Source organism: Xyrauchen texanus, chromosome 21, assembly GCF_025860055.1.
Source record: "Xyrauchen texanus isolate HMW12.3.18 chromosome 21, RBS_HiC_50CHRs, whole genome shotgun sequence".
NCBI lineage: Eukaryota > Metazoa > Chordata > Actinopteri > Cypriniformes > Catostomidae > Xyrauchen > Xyrauchen texanus.
The window spans coordinates 40,672,420-40,683,295 of record NC_068296.1 but is presented as its reverse complement, the minus strand read 5'-3'; positions in this window follow the sequence as shown (position 1 = coordinate 40,683,295).

Below are 10,876 nucleotides of genomic sequence, written 5' to 3'. Positions count from 1 at the left end.
TTCAACCGGCAGGTCATTTCGGTGAGGTTTGGTGGGGTCCATCCTAAGACCAATGTTCAGGCAGTGGCATATGAAGTATCTCATGAAGATGTCTTACAGTTTGAGATGGCATTAGTTCATCCTCTGAAGTCAAAAGACTGAAGTGATGTCTGGCTAGCACCAGCTGTAGTTTGTCATCATCACTCAGCGACACATAGCAGTGGAGTCCGACACCAAGCAGGAACGGAGCTGAATCTGGCCGGCTCTGGTAACCTCAGGATATGAATAATTGAGACATGACATCTACGCTAATATTATTCTATTTGTTTCCATTACATTTTATGCAGAGTTATAGATCATGATAGATGTTTCTGGTTCCGGCAGACCTAACTAAAGCAGCCTAATTGTGAGTTGATGGATAAATGAGGTGTATGCCTGTATAAATATATGAGTCTTTAGTCTAGACTTAAACTGAGTGAGTGTGTCTGCATCCCGAACAGTGTTAGGGAGACTATTCCATTGTTTAGGAGCCAAATATGAAAAGGATCTTCCTCCTTTTGTGGATTTTGATATTCTTGGAATTATTAACAAACCAGAATTTTGTGATCTCAATGAACGTGATGTTTATAGTGTGTCAGAAGGTCACTTAAGTACAATGGAGCTATACGATTCAAAGCTTTGTATGTAGTTAACGGAATTTTTTAAATAATATGAAATTTAACAGGTAGCCAATGTAACGATGATAAAATGGGGCTAATATTATCATATTTCTTGGTTATAGTCTGCACTCTGGCAGCTGTATTTTGAACCAATTGAAGTTTATTTATTGAACTTGCTGGACATCCTCCAAGTAATGCATTACAATAATCTAGTCTTGAGGTCATGAACGCATAATTGAGTTTTTCGGCATTAGCAACAGAGAGCATGTGTCATAACTTAGCAATATTTCTGAGGTGGAAGAATGCTGTTCTATAAACATGAGTCATTTAATTATTTAAAGGAGAGATTGGTATCAAATGCAACAACTAAGTTCGTCGCTGTAGAAGACGATGTATCAGTACATTCATCAAGAGTAAAAAATAAGCCATTAATATATAATTTGAGTGTTTTTTGGTCCAATAATTAGTACCTCTGATTGGATGGCCAGAAATGTCCTTCTTAATTACGACAAAACGTTGATTTAATTGATACACTGCTAATTTGGAGAATTGTGAATTTTCATTGGGTTTAGAAGAAATATAAACTTGGGTATCGTCTGCATAACAGTGGAAATGTATTCCATGATTCCTGATAATATCTCACAGGGGAAGCATGTATAAGGAGAAAAGCAGAGGCCCTAAATCTGATCCCTGTGGCACTCCATACTTAACTTTTGTTTGAATTGAAAATTTGTTGTTTACACATACAAAGTGGTAGTGGTCTGATAAATAGGACCTAAACCATGCTAATGCAAGTTCACTAATGCCAACATAATTCTCAAGACTATTCAAGAGAATGCCATGATCTATCGTGTCGAATGCAGCACTAAGATCTAAAAGCACTAGAAGAGAAATGCAGCCATTATCAGATGATAAGGGCAAGTCATTTGTAACTCTGAAAAGTGCAGTCTCTGAACAATTTCAGACAGGATTTAATACATATATACATATATACCATTTCAAGCGGTTTGATAACTGCCAATTTCCTCCTGGGGAAAACTAATATTGCTGCTAGAAGAGGTATTAAGGAGGCCAGCAGGGGGTGCTCACCCTGTGGTCTGTGTGGGTCCTAATGCCCCAGTATAGGGATGGAAATTCACTCAAATTCCCCCCTTTGGCCCTTATCTATCATGGCCTCCTAATAATCCTAATACACCCATCCCTGAATTGGCTACATCACTCGACTCTCCTCTCCATAAATAGCTGGTGTGTACTGGTGCACTATGGCTGCTTGTTGCATCATCTAGGTGGATGCTGCACACTGGTGGTGGTTGAGGAGATTTCCCCTAAGCTATGTAAAGCAGACAGCGCCTAGAAAAGTGCTATATAAATGTAAGGAATTATTAATTATTACTATTGTGCTGCGACTGAATATATGGTTCAGTCGATGCTTTATTCCTAACCAATTTAGACACAGTACTGAATAAACACCTAGGATTGTTCTGGTTATTGTCTATGAGTTTGCTAAAATATGCTGACCTGGCAACTTTTAGTGCCCGTCTGTAGCTACAGACGCTAGCTATCCTTCCATGCACTGCGAAATACTTCAAATTTTGTATTCTCCATTTTCTTGGTGTCTTGAGCTGCTGTCTTGAGAGCATTGTACCATGGTGCAGGCCGTTTTTCTTGAATTTTCTTTAATTGAAGTGGGGCGACACTATCAAGAGTGCTAGAAAAGATTGATTATTACATCAAGTTCTTTTTGGCTTACTGAGTATGTGAGACAATTCTGGAAGATTATTAGTGAAGATATTTTTAGTGTTCGAAAGAATAGTTCTACCTGAATGATAGTGTGGTGTAGATTGAGTGATATTAGCTGATTGCAGCAAACAAGAGATGAGGTAATGATCTGAGATACCATCGCTCTGCAGTAGAATTTCTATAGTATCAACATCAACTCCATATGACAAATTAAGTTTAGAGTATAATTATGGCAATGAGTAGGTTCTGTCACATTTTGTCTGACTCCAAGAGAGATGAAAATATCGATAAATGCTAATCCCAATGTGTCATTTTGATTATCTATGTGAATGTTGAAGTTACCAACAATTAAAGCTCTATCAACAGTAACTACTACTGTAGATCAGATAGAAAATTAGCAAATTCACCAATGAAACAAGAGTATGGCCCATGTGATCTATACACTGTAGCAAGGGCAAAAGATGACAGATAATTTGTATTTATATTTGAAGGTGTCACATTAAGCATTATTAGTTCAAAAGACTTAAACTTATATCCTGTCCTCTGAGTAACACCAAAAACTTCACTGTAAATTGTAGCAACACCTCCTCCTCGACTCTTCAGGCAAGGCTTGTGTTTATAACAATAACCTGGGGGAGTAGGTTCATTTAAACAAATATATTAATCCAGTTTAAGACAGGTTTCAGCCAAACAGAAGCGCATCCAAACTATGATCTGTAATAATTTCATTTACAATTAGTGTTTTGGTAGAAAGAGATCTAATGTTTAGTAGCCCTGTTTGATGTGATGTTTATCTTCAGTTTTGTTTTTTCAAGTTTGACCTTAATCTAATTTTTTCTAAATGATTTAGTGAGAGTTTTGTGTTTGTTAGTTCTGGGAACAGACACAGTCTCTATATGATATCTAGGTTATATAGTATCTATGTGTTGTAGTTTATGTGACCTGTGTGACGTCTCAAGGCAGCTAGCAGACATTCATATTAACCAGTTTGTCTGCTTCCATATATGTATTGTTCCATAGGTACACATATCTAAAGCACCGCCAGTTTGCATATTATATTTTCAGACTTTTTGTTTTTCATCTCCCCAAAATTTGTCACTACCGAAACAGAAATACACTATATTAAAATGTGTCATATTTATCTATTAAGAAAAAGATTTTCACATTAAAATGACCATTTAAAAACATTTAAAACTTAATTTTATAAGATTCATCAAATTCTAAATTCTAATTTATATTTGCATGTCTCATTGATCAAGTTTAAGTTAAGGCTATAAAGGTATGTTTAAATTTAGTTAAAGCTTTATCCACAGTTGTCCTGAGTAACCACTGCACCATGTTGATTCTAATTGTCACTTTATGGTTTTCTGGTTCCGGTCTCCATAAGAAACACTGTTAAAACTACCAATATGAGCGTTCCAGATGGAGAACTATGGAGGAAAATCAATGCTAGTTGTGGAATAATTAATGCTTCTCAACAACTTCACTGGTGATGTAATGTGGAATAATGAAGGCCTCTTTTAAACTTCTTTTGTTGGGGGTAGCTGCAGCTGTTTCCTGTTCTAAAGATGTTCTAAGGAATGTGTTTTTCCTCTCTAATCTCACGTTTCACACATAGCTTCAAACATGTATGTCACCCCCATATAAGGTAAAGAACTATTTCATTGGTGAGGGTCCAGTGGAATGTGGTTTTCTGGACCATATAACAGAATGCTGAAACAATAAACGTTGAAGAGAGATTTTGATACCATTGAGTGTCTGTGTCACTTCTTTCTTCCCTCAGCTGAGCCGTATCGAGATGGGGATTGCAGATCAACAAAATAAATTAAATATATTGGATGACAAAATTATCTAACACTAGTAATCCGCGTTAGTCACACTCGCGATATATTAAAGCCACTCGAGGAAAAAAGAATGCGCGCATTTCAAACCCTTTTTTAAACCCTAGCGCGCATTATTGACACTCGCGCACAGTAGCTTATTGCTGCATGAGGAAATGGGAAGAACCTGTACGCTTGTATTTAACCCTCGCATGCACGAAATCTCCCGCATGCAATACAAGCTCTCGCGTGCCAAGACACATCTGCCAAGGGAGCAAAATCATTCTTCAAACTTTGCTGACTCGAACACCTTTTATCAGTCATGGGGCTGGCTCTTGCCGTTTTTATTTTTTTATTTTTTTTATTTCAAAGAACCATAACAAACTCACCTGTTCTTCATGAGAGACAGGTTTAATCTAGGGACCCTTTGCATGTGAGTCATTGTTAATTTATTTGTTGCTAATTCTTAATATAAAACAGGGCTGATTTAATGTTATATAATGTATGTAAGTACTGTGATTCTTTGCCAGACACTTAAAAAACAGGCTGTTGACAAGCTAATCGTTGCATTCCTGTGATGTTTCTATAGAACTTTAAGAACTGCTATTTATTTATATATATTAAACACTCTGACTTTTGTCATTGCAATTCTAAGACACTATATAATTAACTGAAAGGATGTGAGCCCAGGAATATAAATTATTGCCTTAGTATCAGGAGTTTGCAGTGTGTCTGCGTCTACATTGGTGACATTAAACCACTGATTTAAAAGTTGCTATAAGGTGACTCTTTAATTTGTACAATGTATGTCACTTTAGATAGCAAATTAAATTAGTGTACATAAATAAGCATGCAATATAAACATTTTAGCGAAAGCATTTTTGTTATCAGCCTAGATATTGCCGTCTTATAAATATGAGTGGTTGACTGTGTTTTATTATGCTTTCCTTGTACAAGTATTTCTACCTACACGTCACCCACAGCTATGCTTGTAGGCCTAACTTGTGCCTAAATTGTAATTATTAGCTGTAGTTTACTTCACCAGGGGCATATTAGCCTTCTTCACAGGATACTTTTCAGAGATAACACTTTTATGTTTAAATGTTTTTATTTGGTATTTCAGCAGAAGATCATTTGAACCTACACCTTTTATATACAAACAAATAAAAATGACATCCTAACAAATATGCATGAACAAAAAAATTATAATAATAATTCAACCCCACCCAAAAACTCAACCCAAAGGTGCTATCCAGTGGTAAAAGCATGTCATGAAGTCATAGTAAACATTAATCACTAGCTTGCAGAAAAGAAATAAAAGGTGACCACATTTTTTCAAATAACAAAATCTTGTTTTTTAGAGCACACCTAATTCTTTCTAAATGTAGTGTACCAGTCAACTCTGTCAGCCATAGTTTAATCGTTGGAACTTCCTTTTCTTCCAAAACAAAAGAATACATTTTTTAGCAGAAATTAAACCATATGAAACAAAATGTTGTTGTACCAGTGTAAATCTCAAAAACTCTTCAGAGACTCCAAATATAATTAATATAGGATCTGGTTCAAATCGTATGTCCAATGTATCTGAAAAAACCCGGAAAATCTTATTCCAGAAACTTTGTAATTTTGGACACATTACATAGCAATGAGACAGGCTGGCATCTAAAATTTGACATTTGTCACATAATGGAGATACTTCTGGGAATATTTTGTTCAGTTTAAACTTGGAATAATGAAGCCTATGAAGCACTTTAAACTGAATAAGACAATGCCTTGCATTAATGGAACATCTGTGGACAAGTTCAAGACTGCTTTCCCACATTTTACTAGGAATTTCTACTGCTAGTTCCTCTTCCCAGGCAGATTTAATTTTCTCCATCGAAGGACTTTTCACCTGTTCTAAAGCCTTGAACAGAAAGGATATGCTATTACCATCTCTATGACGTCTTTCCAAGAATGCATCCAGATACATAGGTGTGGCAGTGACATAGTTAGGGATGTAAGACTTCACAAAGTCTCTAATTTGAAGATACCTAAAGAAATTATTTGAGGGAATATTAAATTTCTTACACAGTTGTTGAAAGGACGCAAATTTTCCACTGTCTAACATCGAAGGGCAAAAGGAGGGGTTAGCTGAGATAGAGAGCAAAAACGACATCTGGATGAATTTAAAATGCGTCTTTAACTGTTTCCAAATATGAATAGAATTATGAATAACAGAGTTGTGATTATAAAGTGAACTAGCTATACCTGTGGGTGATAGAAGTATTGCATTAATGGAATAAGGGAGGCATTCCTCCTGTTCCAGCATTAGCTAGCTCTCCTCTATCATAGTAGAATCTATCCATGAGGTCAGAACCCTCAGATTTGCCGCCCAGTAGTAATAAAGAAAATTAGGTAGGGCGAGCCCACCCTGTATTTTGGGTTTACATAGGTGCTGCTTAGAAATCCTATGGGCTTTATAGTCCCAGACAAAAGGAACCAGAATAGAGTCCAATTTTTTGAAAAAAGATTTGGGCAGAAATACGGGAATGTTCTGCACCATGTACAGAAATTGTGGTAGAAATATCATCTTAATTGCATTTACCCTGCCCAGAAGAGAAATAGGAAGCGTTCTCCAGAACTTGATCATGGATTTAAGTTTAAACAACAGGGGTTGAAAATTAGCCTTAACTAAATTGGAAAACTTTTGTGTCACCTCTATTCCTAGATACGTGAATTGTTCTGAAGCAACCTTAAAAGGGCAAATGATGAAGCCAAGAATAATCCCTGATAGTGACTGGCATCAACACACTTTTGTCCCAATTAATTTTATATCCTGCAAATGTACCATATAAATTAATCAAATTAAGGATATTTGGAATGCTGCTATTGGGCTCAGATATAAATAAAATTATATCATCTGCATATAACGCTAATTTATTATCAGTATTTCTGGTTTTATAGCCTTTAATACCAGAATGGACTCTAATGGCCTCAGCTAAAGGCTCAATCGCTAATGCAAACAAAAGTGGCGACAGCGAGCAACCTTGTCTTGTACCTGTCACGATCCCTTGTTGTCTGTCCCGTGTTTTCTGTTTTACTGATCACGTTCCATGTCACGTTTTCCTTGTTGTCCGCCCCGTGTTTCACTTGTCTATTGTCATGCACTACATTTCCCAGAGTTCCCTGCCTTTATCACTGCCCATGCACTTCATTGTTCTCACCTGTATGTCATTTAGTCATTAGTGTGTCTGTATATATAACCCTGTTTGTTCTCCATTCCCTTGTCTATCGTTGATGTTTGTGGACGCCTGTATCCGTGGTCTTTGTATGTTTATCCTTCTTGTTAACTCCTCGTATGTTTTTCCGTGTTTTGGGTTTATTTCCCCATTGCGGGTATTTTCTTTGTTTTGGTTCTGTCTGTTTAAGTTTTCTCCAAATTAATAAAGTTACACTGCGTTTAGATCCTGTCTCCACGTCTGCCTTCATCTGCAATCGTAACAGTACCTCTATGTAAATTAAACCGAGAGGATATTGTGTGATTTGTGAGAATTCTTGCACACGGACTAGAATACAACAATTTAATCCTTGAAATGAAATTTTCTCCCAGATTAAACTTCTTCAATACCGCAAATAGGTAAGGCCATTCAATTTGATCGAATGCCTTCTCCGCATCCAATGATAGAATGGCTAAATGTTGCGCCCGGCCTCTGGAAGAGTACATTATGTTGAAGAGACGCCTAAGATTAGAGGAAGACTTACGTTTTGGTATGAAACCAGTTTGATATGGGTGCACCAAGTTTGTAATTACTGTGTTTAATCTATGTGCCAAAGTTTTTGCCAGAATTTTTTTATCTGTATTTAGTAGTGAGATCGGCCTATAAGAACCCAGTTCTTCTGGGTTCCTTCCTTTTTTTGGGACAACAATAATAATTGCCTCATCTAGAGAGGGCAGCAGGGACTGATCTATAAATGCCTGTTTGTAAACCCTATATAAATAAGGTGAAAGTAGTTCGTTATAGGCTTTATAGAATTCATTACAAAATCAGGAGTTTTCCATCCTTTTAGAGATTTTATAGTATCTGATATTTCTTTAATAGTAATTTCTGCACCTAACTCGTCAACTTTTTCTTGATTTAATGAGGGAAGATTCTGTTGGTCTAGAAACTGAGCCATAACTGTTGGATCTATACTTCCTTTAGATGAGTATAGTGCCTCATAAAATGTCTGTAACCTACTATTTATATCCCTAGAGGAAGTGAGAATTTCTCCTGTGTCTGACCTAATTTTGTATATGGTACGTTCAGATATTATTTTACAGAGATAACACTTTTTTTTAATAATTGCTGTCATAGACGTTTTGATATACACTCACCTAAAGGATTATTAGGAACACCATACTAATACTGTGTTTGACCCCCTTTCGCCTTCAGAACTGCCTTAATTCTACGTGGCATTGATTCAACAAGGTGCTGAAAGCATTCTTTAGAAATGTTGGCCCATATTGATAGGATAGCATCTTGCAGTTGATGGAGATTTGTGGGATGCACATCCAGGGCACGAAGCTCCCGTTCCACCACATCCCAAAGATGCTCTATTGGGTTGAGATCTGGTGACTGTGGGGGCCATTTTAGTACAGTGAACTCATTGTCATGTTCAAGAAACCAATTTGAAATGATTCGAGCTTTGTGACATGGTGCATTATCCTGCTGGAAGTAGCCATCAGAGGATGGGTACATGGTGGCCATAAAGGGATGGACATGGTCAGAAACAATGCTCAGGTAGGCCGTGGCATTTAAACGATGCCCAATTGGCACTAAGGGGCCTAAAGTGTGCCAAGAAAACATCCCCACACCATTACACCACCACCACCAGCCTGCACAGTGGTAACAAGGCATGATGGATCCATGTTCTCATTCTGTTTACACCAAATTCTGACTCTACCATCTGAATGTCTCAACAGAAATCGAGACTCATCAGACCAGGCAACATTTTTCCAGTCTTCAACTGTCCAATTTTGGTGAGCTCTTGCAAATTGTAGCCTCTTTTTCCTATTTGTAGTGGAGATGAGTGGTATCTGGTGGGGTCTTCTGCTGTTGTAGCCCATCCGCCTCAAGGTTGTGCGTGTTGTGGCTTCACAAATGCTTTGCTGCATACCTCGGTTGTAACGAGTGGTTATTTCAGGTAAAGTTGCTCTTCTATCAGCTTGAATCAGTCGGCCCATTCTGTCACGGTTCATGAATTCGCTGTTTTCTTCATGTCTCGTGTTATTGTTGTTCTGTGTGTGTGAGCGTGTGTGAATGGGCGTTACCGCTTGTTACATTGTTCAGCGTACCAGATAATCATTCCCTGCACCAGCTGCTGCCAATTCGCTCCCCTATATGAACTCATCACACTCTCCTCTCTTTGTCAGATCGTTGTTTGGTGCTCTCAGTTTTGTTCTTCGTTTTCCTGTCTGCAGTCCTGTTCTGGTTTAATTCCTGTTCGGTGTCTTCGTGGTTTCGTCTCGTCTGGATGTTTACCTGTACCGGATTCACTACCAACACTCTGTACCAGCACGCTGGCCATCTAGCCACTGCGTCACCAGCCCACCCGTACTCCAGAACTGTTGTGTTTTCTTTTTCACTCTAATAAAGAGTTACTTGCATCTTTGCTTCCGTCTAGTGATTGTGACAGAACGATCTGACCCAGCGATGGAAGCAGCAAGCGGAACCTCTTCGTCCTTGGAGGAGTTCATCAAGATCAGTATTGCACGGATGGATTCCCAGCAGAGGTACATGAATGAGTCGGGTCGGGCTATTCAAGCTCTTGTGACGCAGGTGTCCGAGCTCACCCAGCAATTCCAACTGATGCGAGCTCCCACTGCGCTACCCACACCGCCCGCTCCCCCCGTACCACCAGAGAACGTCTCCCAGTCAGAGCCCCGCCTACCTGTTCCCGAGTCCTACAACGGTGAGCCGAACTTTTGCAGAGCATTCCTAACACGCTGTTTGATGCACTTTTCTCTGCAGCCCAGGACTTTTTCTAACGAACGAAGCAAGGTTGCATTTGTGCTCACGCTACTGACTGGGAGGGCAGCGCTATGGGGAACGGCGGTGTGGGAGAACCAAGATCCATGCTGTACCTCGTTCCAAACACTCGCCGCCGAGATGAAGATAGTTTTTGACCGTGCGGTCGCAGGAAGAGAAGCGGCACGGGTTCTCGCGGACCTCAAGCAGGACGAAAGATCTGTATCAGATTACTCTATTGAGTTCCGGACTTTAGCGGCAGAATGTCAATGGAACGAGGAGGCGCAGTGGGATATGTTCCTGCATGGGCTGGCTGACCGCGTCCAGAGAGAGATTTATGCGCTGGACTTACCTACTACCCTCAATGGTTTGATCGAATTGGCCCTCCGTGTGGACTCTCGACTCTCCCGAGTCGAACATCGGAAGTTACCTGCTCGGGTGTCTGGAGCAGTGGAGACTCTGCGAACCAGCAGTGGGGATGCGGTCAGCCCTGTCTACAATCACGAGCCCATGCAGGTCGGGCGAGCTCGGCTTTCCCGTGAGGAGAAGGAGAGGCGGAGATCTCAGGGCCTTTGCCTTTACTGTGGCACAGCGGGACATTTTGCTTTTAACTACCCGGTAAAAGGGCAAGCCCGGCAGTAAATCTGAGGCTATTGTCGGGTGGGATCTCCGCTGAGAAGACCTCATC